Below are 19349 nucleotides of genomic sequence, written 5' to 3'. Positions count from 1 at the left end.
GGGTTATGATGGCCTGAGTGTGTGGCAGCTTCTTTTCCCGTAAAAACTTTCTACCCAGTCATGACGTTACTGTGGTTATATTAACCTCCAACTGTGCCAAAATTTTCTTAAGAAGTTTCAGATTAAATTTTTTTCTTTTTGTTTTGGCCAACAACTTAAAAATATTTGGGCAGCTTCTCCTATATGAGGGGAACCTTTTATAAGCCTGGTCCCCAGTTCCCCCAGGAAACAGGGAAGAGAGAGTGCATCAGAGCTTCAAGAGACTCTGATTTCTTTCCATCATCAAGAGGAAGTGCAGGGGTAATTTTGTCCTTTAGAAGGAATTTCTTGTTGCTAGAAACTAATTTTATTCCCATGGGCCTGGGAAAATAAAGTCATATCCCCCAACTTGATTGAGAGTTTATATTGGGAGGTGGGGAAAGAATAAAGCATCACAGACATTGCACCCATGGTAATAATAGCTACAATTTGCTGAGCGCCTAACCTGTGCAAGGCACCTTTCTACATGCTTCATATAAATTAACTTGGGTAATCCTCCCAACAACCTCTTTATATCCTTGCTTTTTAATTTTTAAAGTTAAAAAAAATTTTTTTTGGAGAGAGAGAGAACATGAGCAGGGGAGGGGCAGAGAGAGAGAGAGAGAGAGAGAGAGAGAGAGGGAGAGTCCTAAGCAGTCTTGGCACTGTCAGCTATCTGGGAGCCCCTATATCCTTATTTTAGATGAGACTATTGAGGCATGGCCCACCCAGAAGACAACATACAGTATCTTATACTGGAGCCCTGACCTCAGGAGATTTCAGTTTCATGAGGACACAGGCATTTGGGGTAGCAAAGAACCTTGTTAGTCACGGAGTTAGTTTTCGAGTATGGGGACAGACCAACTTGAGGTACAATCCCACCCCTCCCGCTTACCAACTGTACACCCTTGGGCAATTTCACTCCCTTCTTAGCTCCTTGATTTCTTTTCTAAAGTGGGGACAACCATACCTTCCACGTGGGGTTTTGGGGAGGAAGAAATGAGGTAATGAATGGATAGTACTAGAGCAGGGCTTGGTACCTTGAAGCTTCCCACAAGGGGCGAATTCCCTTCCTCTCTCGCTTCTTCCTCCATCAGGTGGATTGGGCGATTTTGGCACACGGAGGGCCACCCATAATCTCTGGTCTGTAGAGAATGGCATTGCTTCTGGAGCGGGTGGATAGGCTCCGAGAATGGGCAGGCCAACGTTTGCCGATGTTGATGTGACTGTCAGGTGGGCTTGCTAAGCCTGTGTGGCCCCTGATGCGAGGTGAAGAAGTAGCTAGTACCTCCAGGGCGCTTGATTTCCCAGCAGCTTTCTGGCCCAGATGTCCCAGCTCACGCTCACTCATGGGACTTTGGCGCAAGGCAGTACTGGGTTCTGGGCTCAGGATTAGGTTTAGATCTTGTCTCACGATGGAACTCCAGGCCAGTTTCGCCATCTCCCCGGTCTCCATTCTCCTCTGACTTAACTTGGAAGAATATTGGTGGCCACTGTGAAGTGTCCTCAATAAATGCTAGCCCCTTTGCTTTAGAAACCATTATGTCACGTGAAGGGTTTACCCCTAGGGAAGAAGACACACCTTTCTCTGTGCTGCCTCACATCATGTACAGTTTAGGTCTGTGTCCTGTGTCCCCTTCTACGGTGCTCTCTACAATCAAAATGCCACCGGTCTAAAGAGGAGACCACTGAACATAAGAACAGTTACATAGTTTTCAGGGCCCTATACTGAGTCCGGCACAGGGAGGCCATAGGGAGCTCATGTAATGAGGGGGAAGCATTTTCTGGATAGCAGCTCATTGACTGTAGCAACTGGCCCCCTAGGAGCACCTTCTCCTACCCTTGGTGAAACTTGGGAGGGAAGTAAAGACAAAGCCCTTGAGGATCAGCACCCTCAGTCAAAGGAGGGCCGAGGCGAGGGCCTGGGCCTGTCATGGAGGCAGAAAAATGGGGCTTTGGCTTGGGTGTCGGACAACCCTGTTTGCCAAGCCCTCGCAGTGTGAGCTGGAGCTACTTAGCCTGGCCAAGCCTCCGTTTTTTCCTCTCTGGAGTAGGGAGGATGGTAATGCCCACTCCGCGGGGGCTCTCGTGAGGACGCATGGGGACTTGCAGAAGTACAGTAAGCCCTCCAAGACGGGCTGTTAAGGTTACGGTTGTCACTGTGCTCTCAGCGTCTGCAAAGGCTCGCAGGTCCAGGGCCCCGGGCATGCGCATGCGCAAGCGCACCCGGCTGGCCAGGTGAGGGGTGTCTGGCGTCGCGCACCTGGCTTTTAACCCTTCGCGGTCACGGACCTAGGGGAAAGCCTGCAGGAACCGCGACGGTGGATCGCGGGCACCGCTAGGCCTGACGCCCGCGGCAGGGAGCGGCTTCTGGGGAGCCACGCCGCGCGAGTTCCAAGCCGGGGTCCGCGCTTGCGGCGCAGCGCCGCGGGGAGGGCGGGGGAGCGCCGAAGGGAGCGAAGTCTCGCGAGATCGCGCGCGGCGGCGGCGGCGGCGGCGGCAGCGGCGGCGGCGGCGGCGACGGCGGCCCGGGAGGTGAGCTGCGGCCGGCGGTGGCGGCCGTTGGGGGCTGAGGAGGGGGTGAGAGCGGCGGAGGCCGAGGGCCGGACCGGGGTGCGGACCCGGCGAGCGGCCCGCGTCCTGGGCGGCCGCCCCGGCGTGCCCGGCGGCCCCCGCGGAGCCGCCGGGTCCGCGCCGTCCCGGGACTCCCGCGGGCGAGGCGGGGCGGGGCGGCCGGGCCGGGGCCGCGGAGCCGCCAGGGCCAGTCCCCTTCGCAGCCGGTCCCGCGCTCGGGTGCGACCCCGGGGCCCGCCTCGGTGCCCTTCGGCGGCGGGGCCGACGCCAGGACGCGATGCCGCTGCCCGCGGCAGCACGATTTATTGAGCCTTTACTGTCTGCCGGGCGCTTAACTTGCGCTGCTCCGCGCCGGGGCTGCAAAGAGAGTTGAAGCGCCCTGCCCAGAGTCACACTGCGGGAAGCGCCGGAGTGGGGGTTCGCACCCAGGCACACGGATTCCAGGGCCCACGTCCCGTCCTTGCCTCGCATCCTTGTCCCCACCCCCACTCTCAGGGTTTTAGGGCTTGAGGTCTATTCCTGGGGTCCCAGTTGGGCTGCAGTAGGTGTATGGGAGCCCCCCCCCCCCGGAACTGGCTGCAGCATGGTATAGGAGTTTCTTGGGAGAGGTTCTTTGGCTTCGTCGTATTCCCAGAAGGCTCCCTGACCCCCCCAATGGTCAAGAACTCTTGTTTGGCCCTGCACGACCCCCGAAGCGGGCTTGGAGCAGCGGGTATGTGCCGGGGACGGGTTGTCAGGCTGAATGCAAGCGGACTATTGGAGCCCAGGGCTTGCTGTTAGCAAAGGAAACTGAAGTTTGTTGTTGAGTCCACGATTCCACTCTTGAGAAGCTGTGGCGCTCAACCTTGCCAGTATCAAGGCCCCTCCCCTCTGCTGCAAACTTTCCTAAAGCCCACTTGACCTCCCTACCGTCAAATTCATCGACAGTGTAACCTACCTGCACACGTATTTGAAAATCAGTGTCATGCTCCGATTTAAGCATAAGGGAGAAAGAAAAGAACGATCTATGACACGCATTGCCGTGTCATTCACATCTTGCACACACTGCTCTGCTCGAAGAGAGCTTGTACCGACCCGGGTGCGTGCAGCTGCTTCTAATGAAGATGTTTAGATTGAAGAGCAGTAAAACTATCAGGGGCGACTTCACACAGGAAAAGGAAACAGGGAGGCTACAGACGGACCCTTGCATGGGTGGGTAGGGGGTGGGGGGGGCACCTAAGTGTTGGGAGAACCTATTTATGGTGATAAGGGGAGAGACAGCCTAGGTTGCAATAAGGATAACAGATCAAGGTAAATTACAGATTCAGTCAACACATAAATAATATATAACCCCTCCATGGATGCTGTATTTTCAGTCTACGTTCTATGGCCCCTTTGTGTCACAAGGTTTGCGGCCTGGTGCTGGATTCCTACCCCTTATCATTGATAATGAATAAAATATATCGAATAAAATATTACCTCGGCATTTTTTGATTCAGTGCTGATATCTCATTAGTTGAGATATGCTCATATTGTGACATTGTAACTATATGTTACCAACGTGTGATGTCAGGAAATGGCCACTAATTTCAGACCTATTTTATCCCAATGTCTCTCACTTGAGCTACCTTCTAAATTATTGGGGTTTCCCCATAATTCCTTGTTAAAAATTTTTCAGTATTATGTTCTAAAGTAATGCCCGTTTATAGTGATTAATCTGGCTGGATCTTGAAATGATTCTCAGGACCAGGATGGATCTTCATTATGCGGGTCTGTTCCATGCATTGTGTGAAGTCCAGCATCCTGGTCCCCAAACACTAAATGCCAGCGGTGTCCCCCAGTTACTTTTATAGCTAAACATGTCTCTTAGGAGACAGTACTAGCTCCACCCTGAGATCCACTCTGAACAGCGGTCCATGGTCTACTCAGTTATAACAGGAAAGGGGGCAGAGTTTAACTGACAATTTTTGTGGGAGAATTTTTTTGCCTATTCTTTCTGAGGCATCTGGCATACCAGAAAGGTGGGCTCTTGGCCAGTGACGCTCTCTTTGATTATTCTAGAATCTCAGATGGGAGATGAGGTTCTTACCTGTATCCCTTTGTGAAAAACTTGCTTTATTTAATTGTGATTCTTGTTAGAAATGCGGACACTAAACACGAGAGTCAGTGAGCAGTGTGAGGTAGAGTGGATTTGGGAAGTGACGGTGATGATGTGTAGGATAACTAAAAGAGGTCTGAGTTAGAGTGAAATACAAATTAGTGTAACCACTTATTAAATAACCTTTTTTCTTGCTGATGTCCACGTTAGAGAATTTAGAAGATGTAGATGTGTTCAAAGGTGGAAATGAAGATGTCCTATAATGACATAGGTCCTCAGTCCTTCCTAGTGTGATTTGTTAGAAATTGGCTTTTCCTTTGAAACTGTTCATCTTGTTGCCTGGAGGAAAATGCACACTGGGTCAAAGAGTTCAACTCAGACTAACATATAGCTATAGTGTAACATCGTACATTTCTTCAACTCTTGTAAATCTGCAAAGCAAATTCATTTTTCTTTTTGTTGATGGAGAAGATGCTGTAAGGTGGTTATTGTTCATTGCTTGTTACTTTTGAAAGGTGCTATGGAAACAAACATGTAAGTAAAGACTCTTGTCAAAATAGAATCATAATGTACTTTACATTGACTAGAGATAGATACATCAAGTACTTTCAGATGGGAAAATTCTCCAGATTGAGAGTAATTAACTTTTATTACTTTGAGCAAGCAGTGTCATGTTGCAGGGTAAAAAGAGGTCACCCCTCTTTTTTTTCTACACTACTTAAAAAAAAAATATATATATATATATATAAATGGAACAAATAATATAAATTGCATAGATATCAAACTTTCCAGTTTTTAGCTGTGGGGGATACATTGTTGAATGGGCAAAACTCCATGCCTTTATAGATGAAAAAGAGCGACTTACTATGCACATATCTTTGAGCTTCATAATTAAGCGATTTATTTTTAAGGTGCATTTCTAAAATGAAATTGTATCTTTAAATTAGCATGTAGTGATTTGGCAACTTTTCTTAGTGGTACATGAAGTAATAATGTGTCTGGGAATTGATGGTGTCTTCAGTGAAATAGGGAATGTGTACAAATTTCAGCACCTTGATTCATGTTTAACGCCAAAAAATTCATCCAAAGCGTGTCTTGGAAAATGAAAGTACACATTTCTAGTTACTTCTACTTAAACTAGAATCATTTACTCAGTTGGGTGGCTCAGTCGGTTGGGCGTCAGATTTTGGCTTAGGGCATGATCTCATGGTTCATGGGTTCGAGCCCCGCGTCGGGCTCTGTGCTGACAGCTCAGAGCCTGGAGCCTGTTTCGGATTCTGTGTCTTCCTCTCTCTCTGACCCTCCCCTGCTCATGCTGTCTCTCTCTGTCTCTCTCAGAAATAAATAAAACATTAAAAAATAAATAAATAAATTTTAAAAAGTTCCCCCCGTGTAACACAAATGAAAAATTAGTGTTTATAAATATAAGAGCAAGTTTTTGTAGGATGTTTAGAAAGAAACATGCTGGGTGATTTTTCATGGAGAGCAGGTGGTGTGGTTAATGGATATGAGGTAAAGTTAATCAGACAGTATAACCCAACAGATGTAAGAATATGGTTGTTTTGTTTTGTTTTGTGTTTTTCAGTTTGAAATGGTTGTACGTCCACTCATAAATTGAAAGTTTTTTCAAATGGGACATAACTTAAATTGGATTTCAACAACTGGTAGTTATTATTGTCTTAATAAAGAACATTTTTGAAAATATATTTAGTACATGTTAGGTACAGCTTTTTTATGGGAGGCTGCATGGTTTCTCTTATCCAGAAGTCCTGTGTAAAGACTTTTTCCATCTGATATTGAGGGCAGGTTCCATAGGAACCTCGGTCACATGAAGACTGCTTGCTTCCCTCCTTCCGGGAGGCCGCAGGTGGACATCCGCTTTTCTTCTAAGTGTGGGTCCCAGACCAGCAGTGTCCTGGAGCTTGTTTGAAATGCAGACTCGGGGGCCCAGCCTCGACCTACTGAACTGGGATCTTTTAACAAAATCCTGCTCCAAGTGATGCACATCAGTGTGTGGGAAGTGCTGGACCGGATCAGTTGCTCTCAGACTCGAGTGTGCATTACAGGGATTGCTGCGTCCATCCGCTGCTCCTAGGATTTTTCTGGTTCAGTAACTCTGGGCCGGCCTGGGGACTTAACCTGCTCACCGGGCTCTCAGGTGATGCTGCTGTTGCTGGGCCAGGAGCCATACGATGAGAACCATTAGACTAAAGCATCCTTTTCATTGCCCCTTCCTTGTCTCTCGTAATTCCTTACCCCTTTAAATAACTCTTTTTGTATAAATCATAGGCTTCAGATGGCTTGAAGAAAAAGATTACAATGTCTTTATAACTTCTAGTGATGGCCACACTAAAATTGCTTGTTGATATCTAATTTCAGAGAAAATTCTCTTTTTTAAAGCTTGTTGGATTTTGGCTCTGGCTGATGAGTGTTTTTCCTTCTCCTTTGTGTGGGCTATACTTTTTTAAAAAACAGGTAGATACAATCTATTTATTTTAATGTTTATTTTTGAGAGAGACCGCGTGTGAGAGAGTGGGGGTTGGGCAGAGAGGGAGACAGAGAACACCAAGCAGGCTTTGCCCTAACAGCACGAGGCTATCAACACGGGGCTTGAACTCACAAACTGTGAGATCCTGACCTGAGCCGAAAATCGAGTTGGATGCTTAACTGACTGAGCCACCCATGTGTCCCAAGTAACACTTTTAACACTTTAAAATTATTTTTGTATAGGTAAGATACTCATGTGGTTGAAAAATTGAAACAGCTTACTTGGAGGAGTCTGATTTCCAACTCTGTTGTGGTCTAACCTGTCCTCTCTCCCCATAAATAACCTCTTTTATTTGTATCCTTGTAGATGTTGCTCTGTGTAGACACAGGCCAATACCAGGAGAATATATATACCACCTTCTTTGTGTATAAAATATTACATACCATGTAAGTTATTCAACCCCTTGCTTTTTGGTCAGTTCATATACCTTTGGGATCTTTCCATGTTGGTGTATAGGAACTAGTTAATAGCTTCAGAATATTCTGTTGTGTGCCTGTGCCATAGTTTATTGAACTAACCTCTATGCAATGACTATTGACGCCTATTTGAGTTTTGTTCGGTCTCTTAACAATCACAGACAATGTCATGGTGAATAAATGTGGATACATTTCGTATATTTCTTATATGTGAGGTATATCTGTTGGGATTTCTTTCCGAAGTGGGAATGCTGGTTCATTGATAATTTTATAAATTCTGCCCTTCTTCAGGGTTGTACCTTTTTGAACTCTTGTAAGTAACGCATTAGGGTACCTGTTTCTCCAGGTGGCTTTCCAGCAGTGTTTCCCAGCCTTTAGATTTCTGTTATTCGGATACGTGAAATATGATAACACTGTAGTCTTAATGTGCATAACTTTGATTATGAATGAGACTGAGCATCTTTTCACATGCTTAAAGGCAATTTCTATTTCCTTTTCTGTGAACTACCTGTTCATACCCTTTGTAATTTTTCTTTTGGATTGCCTTTTCCTTATCGATTTGTAGGAATGTATAAATTAGAGAGATTAGCCCTTTGGTACGTGAGTTGCAGTTTGCCCCAGTTTGCTATTTGTTTTTTAATTTACTTCCATATATTTTGGTATAGAGAAAGCTTAAAAGATTTTTCTTTACATTTTAGGTAGTTTCTCTTTAAATTTAAATTAATCTTTTATGGTGTCTGGATTTTGAGTCACAGAAAGGCCGCCAAGAATTTGAAATTTCTCGGGACGCCTGGGTGGCTCAGTCGGTTAAGCGTCTGACTTTGGCTCAGGTCATGATCTCGCGGTTCGTGGGTTCGAGCCCTGCATCGGGCTCTGGGCTGACAGCAGCTCAGAGCCTGGAGCCTGTTTCAGGTTCTGTGTCTCCCTCTCTCTCTGACCCTCCCCTGCTCATGCTGTCTGTCTCTTTCTCCCTTTCTCTCTCTCTCTCTCTCTTTCTCCCCCCACACACAGAAATAAATAAAAACATTAAAAATTAAAAACAATTTGAAATTTTTCATGTTTTCCTTCAGTGCTTGTATGATTTCATTTTTACTCTTTTAAAACAATGTTTATTTTTGAGAGAGAGTGCACGCAAGCGGGGAAAGGGGCAGAGAGAGAAAGAGAAAGAGAAGAGGTGGGGGGGGGCGGGTGGGTGTCTAACTACCTGTGAGATTATGACCTGAGCCAAAGTTGGATGCTTAACCAAGTGAGCCACCTGGTGCCCCTCATTTTTACTCTTAAATCTTTGATGTACAGTATTGGGAATTTATTCTGATGTTCAGGGATGGTATATAGATTCAACTTTATCTTTTTCCACGTGGCTACCAGTTACCTTTACCCATTTGTTTCACGTGTGTTGGGCCTGTCTGTAGACTCCCTGTTCTATTCCATTAGTCTTTGTATTCAGACACCAGTACACGTTGTTGGTTTTATAAACTGTTTTAGTTTCCCCTGTTGCCCTTCATTTTCTTGGAAATTCTCGCTTGTTTATTTTTCCATGTGAACTTTATAATCATTTTGTCTAGTTCCAGAAAATTAAGGCATTTAAAAATTGAGATCATGTTAAAATTATAAACCAATTTTATGGAGAGAATTGACATCTTTCTGATATAGAATTTTCCTGTCCAAGAACCTATGGAGATTGTTTTTCTGTATAAGTACAGAAATTGACAGACCCCGAAGTTACAAGTAGTTATTAACAGACTTCAGATTCTGCAAATTCCCTTATATATTTTTGCCCAAGAGAAAGAAAGCTTTGAGGGTCAGACTTGCAGTTTAAATCTGTTTCTGTGTTTATTAGCCCATGGACTTCAGGAGATCTGTTTGACTTCCCTGAGCCTCCCTTCCCTAACCTGTAAAAGGAAAAATTCCATCTGTGTGAGGATGTTGGAGGAATTAAACAGGAACGCATGAAAGTCATCACTTAGTGCTGCTTCCACCACCAGTGCCAACGTGGGTTGAGGCTACTGGGTTTTTTCTTTTTCCTACTCTTACCCCTTTCATCGTTGAAACAGGAAAAAAAGAAACCATGAAGAAAAACAGCAAAGTGTTTGGATTGAAGTTAAAAGTAAGCTGTGATTCAATTTGAGCAGGATAATCAGTGTGCTTGAGATTAGGAAACAAACTCAGCTCAGCATGGAGGCCCCTCCTGCTTTCTGGCCTTACTACTTACTGCCCTGTAGATGCACCCTAACAATGAGGCTCCTTAGCATTCTCTCAAGGCCCTGTGCTTCCTGTAACACCATCCCTGCCACCCAGAATGTTCTACTACCTACTTCTGCTGGTTCAGGTACGCACTGCCCCTCACCCAGTGAAGACCAGTATCTGTCTCCTTGTGCAGCTCATCTGCCCTATGCTTGGGCCGTGATGGACTGGAACACAAAGAAAGAAACTGTATCTGTCCATCTGTCCAAAGATGCCCAGCAAAATACCTGGCAAAGGATAGACGCTCAGGTATTTGCTAAATAAGTGAATGAATAATTGACTTTGATCTTTCTCTGACCTTATAGTATGTATTCAGCTAACTCTTATCCACTATACTGTGAGCCCCTTGAGGCCAAGGATTATATCATTTCTTATTAACAATAACAGTAATAATGGTGGTGGTGAGTAGCAAACAGACTTACTATATGAGAGCATATAATAGTAAAATAGGGGCGCCTGAGTGGCTCAGTCAGTTAAGCATCCGACTTCAGCTCAGGTCTTGATCCCATGGTCCGTAAGTTCGAGCCCCGCATTGAGCTCTGTGCTGACGGCTTGGAGCCTGGAGCCTGTTTCAGATTCTGGGTGTCATTCTTTCTCTGCTCCTTCCCTGTTCATGCTCTGTCTCTCAAAAATAAATAGTAAACATTAAAAAAAATAGTGAAAACAAAAATTAACATTTATTGAACATTTGTTATGTTCCAGGAACCGTTGTACAGTCTGTCATGTGGATTATCTCCTGTGATCCTCAGCAGCCCTGTGAATTGGGTACTACTGTTTATCCACCTGCAGAAGCCAAGGCACACAAGCTAGGAAGTGCTAGAGCTGAGAGTCACACCAGACACTCTGAGCCTCACAGCCAACCCTTAACCTTTGACAGTGCTCTACACCTGTTGGTTGAGAATGCCATTTATAGGTTCTCAAACAATTTAGGAAAAGTTATTTAATTACACTTGCAACGTCCCGCTTTCTTTGCCAGCCATCCCATTTTAGTAACTTCTGGTTTGTTCTTTCCAGTTTATCTCAGATTTCATGCTCTCCGGGCTTTCTCTGATGGCCCCCACCAGGCATGGAGTAGGTGGTCAGGAAAAAGTAATTTTTACTTTTCCCCCCGCAGGTTCACAGTAAAGGTGCTAAGAAAGAGAATGTAAGACGGGAAGATAATTAAATATTTTTACTGAGGTAAGTTTTTTATGCTTTAATATGTTTTAAAAGGAAACCTCCTCCCTCCCCCATCCCCAGCACTGTTTTTTAAAAATGTCTCTCTTGAGGGCACTTGTGGGGACGAGCACTGGGTGTTATATGGAAACCAATTTGACAATAAACTATTTGTTAAAAAAAAAAAAGAGAGAGAGGAAAAAAGAAAAAAAAATGTCTCTCTACAGCCTGCTTTCAAGGGAGATTGTGACACACAAAACGACTGCTGTTAATATTTTGCTGAACATACTTTTAGCAGTGTGTCTGTGGATTTAGAAGTATTCACATACCTATCAGTAAATACACTGGTTTACACTATATATGGTAGTCTTTTTTTAACGCAACAATGTGTTTTATATACTTCTCTACACGAGTTGTAGATGGCGTGCTAAGCATACGTGATTGTTTTATTGTGTGATATTTCGTTGTTTGGAGGCACCGTACTTTACTTAATCATTCCTTTGTTGACCATTTAGACTGTTTCTGGTGGGTAGTGGTGTGTTGATCACCGGGCCCGCACATCACTTATCGCCCTGGAGCTGTAACTGTAGAGCCAGACGTGAGACCCATTCTCAGTGGTGGTACCTGTGGCTAAGCTACCTTCTGTAGGGTCTGCCAGTTTATCGCCCCCCCCCCCGCAGAGTTGATGAGAGTCCTGTTTTCCATACCTCTGCCCACACTGTGTTTTGTTACTCTTTTTAATCTTTGCCAATCTAGTAAGAGAAAAAAATAGTGTCTTTGAGATAGCAAGGTTTTGATTGAAATAAGCCTTTTATGTTTTCCATGACCTCTTGCATCTGATATTCTCGCTTACATGAAGACTCTCCACACTGAGAACACACTGTGATTCTCCTGTGTGAGTGAGACTCTTGGAATACGATGAAAATGTTCAAATATGTTGAGTCCTTTGTTTTTAGTTCTGTTTCCCAGCTTACCTCATTATAAATATTTTTACATTATTGGCAACTAACTAATTGTTTTGGATACTGAAAGTTTTCCTCTGTAGGGAGCAGTACTTTGTTTTTTCTTCATTTCTAGTGGAGCTTGAAGAAGGTTTAAAAACTGACTTGTTAACATCTTTCAAACACCGATCCCAGTTTGCAGAATAGCATAGAGGATGTGATTCACAAACTTGGGTGACAGTGGAATCTTTATTGAGCTTGTCAATTACATGAATATGTGTTCAGCTTTGAACCTATGAATATTGGTATTGAGTCTCCTCTGCCCGGAGTATTTTGTCTGTTTCTGATATGAATGTGAGCTCTGATTTTATGTTTGTTTTAGATTTTGTTTCAGTCACATGGCAGTTCTGAAGGAAGGTCTCCTATGAGACCGGTCCCAGCCGTGTCGTTGTCCAACCGTTTGTTCTTTGACTGCATAGAGAGCCAATTAAAATTCATCTTTTTTTCTTATATATAACATGGACCTTCTTATAATATAGGTTGTATTTCATGTGGGTGCTTTTCTTTTCATTCCAAGTTAACACTGTTGAGGCTGGAGCCAAGTGTGTTTTATCTACCAGATTATATCCAGCAATTAATTTGATACCTGGCATGTACAGGGCAGACCCTCAAGCTGTTTCGAACGAATTTAATGATTGGTATGTATTGGCATTGTTAAGTTAGAACTAAGATGTGAGGGAGAAGTGCCTTCGATTTTATTTTATTTTTATTATTATTATTATTTTTTAATGTTTTATTTATTTCTAGGAGAGAGAGAGAGACAGCGTGAGCAGGGGAGGGTCAGAGAGAGAGGGAGTCACAGACTGAAACAGGCTCCAGGCTCTGAGCTGGCAGTCAGCACAGAGCCCGACGCGGGGCTCGAACCCACGAACCGCGAGATCATGACCCAAGCGAAAGTCGGACGCTTAACCGACTAAGCCACCCAGGCGCCCCAAGTGCCTTTGATTTTAATGAAGACATTTAACTTCTTGGAGAAGAAAGGTGGTATCTGTGACTCTTAAATGCACTTAAAATCTAGACATACATAATTATAGTGACACTTGTTACAGTAACAATTTGTGACATTTTGTTTAGACTATTGGTTTGGATTATATACCATTTCTTTTTTTGTTTGTTTGTTTTGTTGTTGCTGTTAAGGGCATAGTAAGTATCTAGGAAAGATACTAGATCTTGATTCAAGAATCTTATGATGTTTGGTATTACAGACATGGGATAATTTTTCAGTTGTGTTATTTGAAGACAAGGATAAAGAGAATACCCAAAATATATTTTAAATTATGTTAGAGAGGGGAATCTGCGTGGCTCAGTCGGTTAAGCCTCCGACTTCGGATAAGGTTGTGATCTCACGGTTTATGAGTTCGAGCCCCACATCAGACTCTATGCTGACAGCTCAGAGCCTGGAGCCTGCTTCGGATTCTCTGTTTCCCTCTCTCTCTGCCCCTCTCCGACTTGCGCTCTCTTTCAAAAAAAAAAGAAATTTTTTTTTAAAAACTTTTAAAAATTGTGATGGAGAGAAATTGAGTAATGTTTTAATTGTGTGGTTCAGCATTTATTAAAAATAGAAGTAGAGAAATAGATTGCCAGCCATTGAGAAGAATGTATAAATCTTTGTCCAGTACCCTGCCTTTTAAGCTTTTCTGACTCCTAAACTCATTCTTCACAGCCAAAATAAACAGAGTAGATGGAACAAGCATTTAATAGACTTAAGCAATGTTGGGGCCTTTTGTTTCATACATTTTGTTTCCACTGGAATATGGGATTCTATAGAGTGCATGAGCTAGTTTTAATTAGTATTTTAGCAGCAGTTATTTGCATGTAAAAAAATTTTTAATTGATTAAATAATCCCCTAGCAATTGTTGTTTGTACTTTCATTTCCTTAGCAACCCCTTCCTAAATAAATAGTCCCAAATTAAATCTAGGCATACCTGAAAGGAAATTACTGAGTCTTCATTAGTGGGGTCAAAATTAATGAGATTTCCTGGAGTTTTTCCTTGGATTTTTTATTGTGGCTAATGATATAACCTTGTAATTGTTTTCTAAAATCACCAAAGTTCTGGGCTCTTGAAACTCTTTTCTGTGGTAGTATAGGAATTTGCTTATACGGTAGCTTTCATTTCACTGATGAGCTAATTTCTGTAATAGCATGCTTTAAAACCTTAATTCTAAAAATACTATGGAAAAGTGAGCAATTACTAGTAGCAGTTAAACCATAGTCTTCATTAGAATTAAGACTTTATCTTTTACTTCTTCTCATAGCTGTATTTGTAAAAATTGTTATACTGTATTTAAACAGATTTTAAGACATTCTTACGAACTTAATGGGTTGGATTTTGTGCATTTGTAACAATCTCTTCCTATTTTAGGTATAAAGCCTGAAGTTTAGACTGGCCGTATAAGTGGCTATTTGATTGGAGAGTTGGAAAGAGGAGAAGTTCTGTCTCCATACCCAGTATTTGTGGTGGTAGGCTGTTCAGGTGAAATGGCTTCATGGCCAGGGAGAGTATGGAACCGCAGGAAGAGTGGAAAGAGATGTTTCAGTGCCTCTGTGCAGCGTGGGTCCCTGGTGAGCCCCCGGGCTGACTTCTGCAGTGTGTACACCTGAGTTGGTCGCTCACAAAGGCATTATTATCATGACCCTGTGAGCCAGAGAAGGGTGGAGAGCGGTCGCTTTGGGCCTCAAGTTCCAAAATGAGCACAGGGCAGAGAGAGTTCCTCGGGAAACCTCCAGCCTCTGACCGCTCGCTCCATCGTCCTTGAGAAGTCTCCAGGCAATGCTGGCAGCTTGGCCTTGAGTTGGGCTTGATAGACATTTGTCTGGAGCTGGGCAGAGGGAATGTGGCTCCTGTCTGTTCCTGCTGCAGAGTCCAGTACTCTCTGTAAATAGACTTCCAGCATGGGACTGTGGCCGATCACGTCCTAGCGGCGGGGTGACCGATGTGGGAGCCGCACGCTTGCTTTGCCTTCACGCCCGTTGGGTTTGTTCAGAGAGGATGCCTAGTGCATGGCGGCGGTTGTGTTTGTGTTTGTTAAACCCAGTAAGTTTTGTTTTAAATAGATTTTGGTCTATTCTGATGTGACAACGGTTTTCAGTCTGAATGTTCTAGCAGCCATCACTCAAGCATTAATTGCTGTCACTGGGAAAGGATATCCTCCTACGTCTTCTGGAGTGCTTGAAACCATCCCACTTCCTTTTTCTTTTACCTCAAGAACTGATTACTGACACTTGGGAATTATAATCAGATGGCATCAATCTTTACAGAAAGGTTACCAATTATTGCACTAAAAAATAGGCATTTCTCCCTAATAGTACGTGTTTCTCTTGGTATGTCTCACTCAGTTCAGTACTTTTAAATACCTTTTAGGTGAATGAATGCTTTATGTCATGCCCTGATTTAATACATTTAAGACAGACGTTATTGATGGCTTTCTTCCTTTCAGTTAGATGGGAGGGGGAATTTATTTAATGTGAAGTCTTCAGAGAATCTTTTGGTTGTTTAGATGTCCTCAGAGGAGAAAAAGGGTGGTTGATGTCGATTACTTATACTATGATAGAAGCTCTAAAATGAGCATTTGCCATGAAGAGTTGACAGTGGTGGGGATTTGCGTACTGAGCATTGGGCATTCCCATGTTTTGACCTTACAGCACTCTGAGAATAGATATAATCACCCGGTCTTAGAGCACAGAATGCCTTCGTTATGAAAGTTGTCCTTGGGCACTCAGCTAGTAAGTTAAAAAAAACAAAACAAAACAGTGACCTGAATTCATATGTCTCTGGCTCCAAAGTGTTCTCTCTTCTTCTGTACACCAGCAGAGAAAGGGGTCTCACAGTGGGTAGAGTGCTTCATCATTGTAGATAATTGTTACTTTGGACTGCTACTTGATCACCACCATCACCATCCTCTTTATGTCGAATGTTCTTCGGCATCAACTGAAGGAGTTAGGGGCCTGCCAGGGTGTCTGGCTCACTGTGTTCAATACAACATAGGCTTGTTTAATTTAGCAGCACTTGGAGATGAAAGGTTCATGACGGCCAAGTACAAACAGACCTTCTGTGGGATGTTAATTTTGTTACAGGAGGGAATGCTTGTTTTTCATTTTTTCATGAGTTAAAAAGGACTTGGACTTGTTTAAATCTGTGTAATCAGAGGGAAGCGAGCAGTGCTGCTAAACATTTTTTGTTGTTGTTGTTCAGTCTTCGCTAATTCCATTTTGTACCTGCCAGCAAATTGCGAATTGTGTGCTCTTTTGTTCTTTCCTCTTTTTCCTTTGGATTGGGTTTTATGGTTGGTCGCTGTGGGGATCTAGTGGTAGGAAATTAAATCATTTCTTCCTCTGAACAGATCGTGTGTTTTTCACAACAGGTTATCGTTAACAGGCAGAGTGGTTCAGCCAGGCCTCTGCACAGAGGTGTCACTATGTGATTTTGCGCAGTCACTTTTTTTAATAACAGCTCTGTTGAGATGTCATTCACATACCGTACATTTCAGCTAGTATGTTTAAAGCACACAGTTTTGTGGACTTTAGTACACCCAGAGCTGTGTGCCCACCCTCCCTCTCTAATTCCAGAACACTTTGATCACCCCAGAAAGAATGCCGTTCCCCATTGGCAGTCTCTCATCATTCTTCCCTCCCTCCAGCCCCTGGCAACCACGGAGCTACTTTCTGTGTTTGTGGATTTGCCTGCTTGGGATGTGTCCTGGTAATGGAGTCCTCCAGTATGTGGCCTTCCGTGCTGGCTTCTCTCACTTAGCATGTTGTTGAGGTTCACCAGGCTCGCCTGTGCTGTCACATGCCTCAGAATTGCCTTCTGTTGTGTGGCTACCTAACAGTCTATTGCACAGATATTTCGTAGGTTGTTTATTCATCCAGTGATGGGCATTTGGGTGTTTTCCATGTTTTGGCTATTAGGAGTAATTGCCATGACCATTCATGTACACGTTTTTGGGCAGATTTATGTTTTCATTTCTTTTGGATGTAGACCTAGAAGTAGAGTTGCTGGGTCTTATGGTAACAGTATGCTTAACATTTTTCCAAGCTCTTTTCCACAGTGGCTGCACCATTTTGCATTTTTTTTTTAATTTTTAACATTTATTTATTTTTGAGAAACAGAGACAGACAGACAGCATGAACAGGGGAGGGTCAGAGAGAGAGGGAGACACAGAATCCGAAGCAGGCTCCAGGCTCTGAGCTGTCAGCACAGAGCCCGACGCGGGGCTCAAACCCACAAACTGTGAGACCATGACCTGAGCTGAAGTCAGACGCTTAACTGACTGAGCCACCCAGGTGCCCCACCATTTTGCATTCTTGTCGGCAGTATTGAAGGAGCCCAAATTCCTCACCTCCTGGCCAGCACTTGTCATTGTCTGTTGTTGTTGCTTTCATAGTAGTCATCCCCAACAGTGTGAAGGGGTGTCTTCTTGTAGTTCTGACTGGCATTGCCCTAATGACTGAGGATGCAGAACATCTTTTCATGTGCTATCTGGCCACATGTATATCTTTTTTAGAGAAATACCTGTTCAAATTCATTTCCCATTTAAAAAATTAGGTTGTCTTTTTATTGTTGAATTGTAAGAGTTCTTTATGTATTCTGGGCACACACATATCCTTATCAAAAATACAAATTGTACAATTTTCCTCCCTTTTTGTGGATTGTCTTTTCACTTTGTTGTTGTTCTTTGAGGCAGAAAGTTTTGAATTTGGGTGAAATCCAATTTATTTGTTTATTTCAATAAATTATTTTAATAAATTAATTTATTTTGGTTGCTTGTGTGGTCTTCTCTCTGACATTTTCTTTTTTTTTTTTTTTAATTTTTTTTTTATTTATTTCTAGGAGAGAGAGAGAGAGACAGCATGAGCAGGGGAGGGTCAGAGAGAGAGGGAGTCACAGACTGAAACAGGCTCCAGGCTCTTAGCTGGCAGTCAGCACAGAGCCCGACGCGGGGCTCGAACCCACGAACCGCGAGATCATGACCTAAGCGAAAGTCGGACGCTTAACCGACTAAGCCACCCAGGCGCCCCCTCTCTGACATTTTCTATAAGTTGAAAAATCATACCTTATTTCTAGATCTCTCCAGTGTAAAAAATTGGTACAAAATTAAGTGGCCAACTAGTTAACTGTGTATAGTGAATCAGAGGCATTAAACATAATGTATCCTCATCAAATTCAGTGTGAGAAGACCAAGCTTCCTAGCCTAATACCAAATACCGCCCCCCCCAACCCACCGCCGCTTTTTAATTAGAAAGTTGCCTTTCAGGGTTCTGTATAGCTCAGAATGCATGCATCATTCTGTGATCATTAATGTGTCTTGCATGCCCTGAGCACTTAACTGGGTTTGGGGAGCCAGAGGGAAGTGGAATGTGGCTCCATCCTCAAGGAACAAGAGCGCAGGAGCCAGGCGAGGCATGTTTACAGCGGACAGTGAAGGGATCCAGAGAGGAGAAGGGAGGGCTCCCCTCTGTCTGGATGAGACCATGTCATGTAAGGGTAGACACTTGTGCTTCGTCCACAGAGATGGTTTGGCGATGAGCACTTTTCTCTCCTGGTTGCTTGCTGCCGTGTGTGCCCTGTGCCCTGGCACCAGATTTTGCATAGCAGCCATGTTTAGGATTGTTGATACAATGAGAAAATAGATGTAGATATGATGACTTGATGACTAGAACTGAGCCTAAAGAAAACAACTTTTCTTTAATTTCTTCAGATTTTCAAAGTTTTCAGAAAGGAAAATGTATTACTTACCAATTAGTTCAGCATGGGGTGTGTGTGTGTGTGTGTGTGTGTCTTTGTCTCTTTGTCTAAGCTGAAGCCCACGTAGTTCCGCATAATCAGAGCATAAAATATGAGAGAGGGAGTAACAGTTGCTTGGCTGTAGAGGAAATTGATTATAGAGGGTTGGGTGTATCGTTTGAGGAATTTAGGTTTTGTCGGTGTTAAGGAGAGCCATTGGCGTGTCCAGCATGGGGAGGGTGATAATGTCACTCTGGTGACTGTACGGGGGGTGCTGGATGCAGAGGGAGGACTGGGGACAGAAGACCCCACTAAGCTGTTCAGCGGGTCCAGGTGAGCATTTGTGAGGATCTGAACTAGGGCATTCTTGGCAGAGTTGGGCAAGTCACAGGCTGGAAATGTTTAGAAGCTATTAGGAATCCTGCTACAGGTAACAGAAACCATGCTCACACTATATTAAGTTACAAGGGGGATTAATTAGAAGGTTCCTGGAAAAGGTCCAAAAGGAATGAAATGCTGTAGAAACCAGGATAGCCTCAGGGGCCTGAAGGGTTGGCAGGGGTCCTCATTATCACAGGGAGTCTTGTCCC

At 43.8% G+C, this 19349-nt stretch overlaps 1 protein-coding gene across 10 annotated transcripts in view; it reads left to right on the top strand.

The window, feature by feature from the left end:
- Positions 1–19349, top strand: part of MRTFB (myocardin related transcription factor B) — a 213897-nt gene that overhangs the window by 19617 nt on the left and 174931 nt on the right. For 8 of the 10 annotated variants that reach the window (XM_039233594.1, XM_039233590.1, XM_039233584.1 and 5 more), the window contains exons 1-2: positions 2513–2553; positions 10992–11056. The gene's annotated coding sequence lies outside the window, so the exon portion shown is untranslated. Of the gene's footprint in view, positions 1–2512; positions 2554–10592; positions 10643–10991; positions 11057–19349 lie in introns of those variants that run through there. The other 2 variants (XM_039233580.1, XM_039233581.1) reach the window with 2 other exon arrangements.

The sequence above is a fragment of the Hyaena hyaena genome, unplaced genomic scaffold (genome assembly GCF_003009895.1).
Source record: "Hyaena hyaena isolate Hyena2069 unplaced genomic scaffold, ASM300989v1 scaffold_76, whole genome shotgun sequence".
Classification (NCBI taxonomy): domain Eukaryota; kingdom Metazoa; phylum Chordata; class Mammalia; order Carnivora; family Hyaenidae; genus Hyaena; species Hyaena hyaena.
Note: the sequence above shows the minus strand (reverse complement) of the source record. Positions and strands in the feature narration are given on the sequence as shown.